This window comes from Falco punctatus (assembly GCF_963210335.1).
Source record: "Falco punctatus genome assembly, chromosome: 7".
In the NCBI taxonomy this organism is placed as follows: domain Eukaryota; kingdom Metazoa; phylum Chordata; class Aves; order Falconiformes; family Falconidae; genus Falco; species Falco punctatus.
In genome coordinates this window covers 13,128,085-13,128,551 of record NC_137587.1, presented here as the reverse complement: position 1 = coordinate 13,128,551, position 467 = coordinate 13,128,085, and the positions used below count along the sequence as shown (strand labels likewise).

General features: G+C 46.7%; 1 long non-coding RNA gene across 4 annotated transcripts in view; it reads right to left on the bottom strand.

Annotated features, from left to right (window-relative positions):
* The window catches only part of LOC308067728, an 84,815-nt gene that overhangs the window by 39,594 nt on the left and 44,754 nt on the right, over nucleotides 1–467 (bottom strand). The window lies entirely within an intron of this gene.

Genomic DNA, 467 nt, shown 5'->3' with positions numbered 1-467 from the left:
CTAGAAAAGAGAAGTGGATAAATATTTGAAATAAGAGTGAATTTAGAGATGCACATCTCCCCATTGTGTTCTAGTTCTGCCAAAGGTTTAAGCTATTATATTATGCCTCCTTCTCAGAACTGTCTATGAAAACTTTGATTTCCACCTTAGAGCACCAATGGTCAGCCACTGACGCCTAAATCTGATTTCAGTTGCTTGAGACATTTCAGTTGAAGCCCTGCATGCCCCAGCGTAGCACAGGGGGTCCAGAACCAGGCTCTTTTCTACGTCATCTGCTATTTGTAACCCTACCTGATTGAGGCAGCCTGTTTTCAAGCCCAGCGGGTGGTAGGCTGTGTATCGAAGGGGCAGGGGCAGCTTTGCAAGGAGGGCAGAAGAGAAATTTCACTCCTTCCTCCCTCTGTTAGCTGCCATGTTGCTTCTCACTGTCCTGTCATGGCACCGATGCTTCATATGCTCTTTGCTGC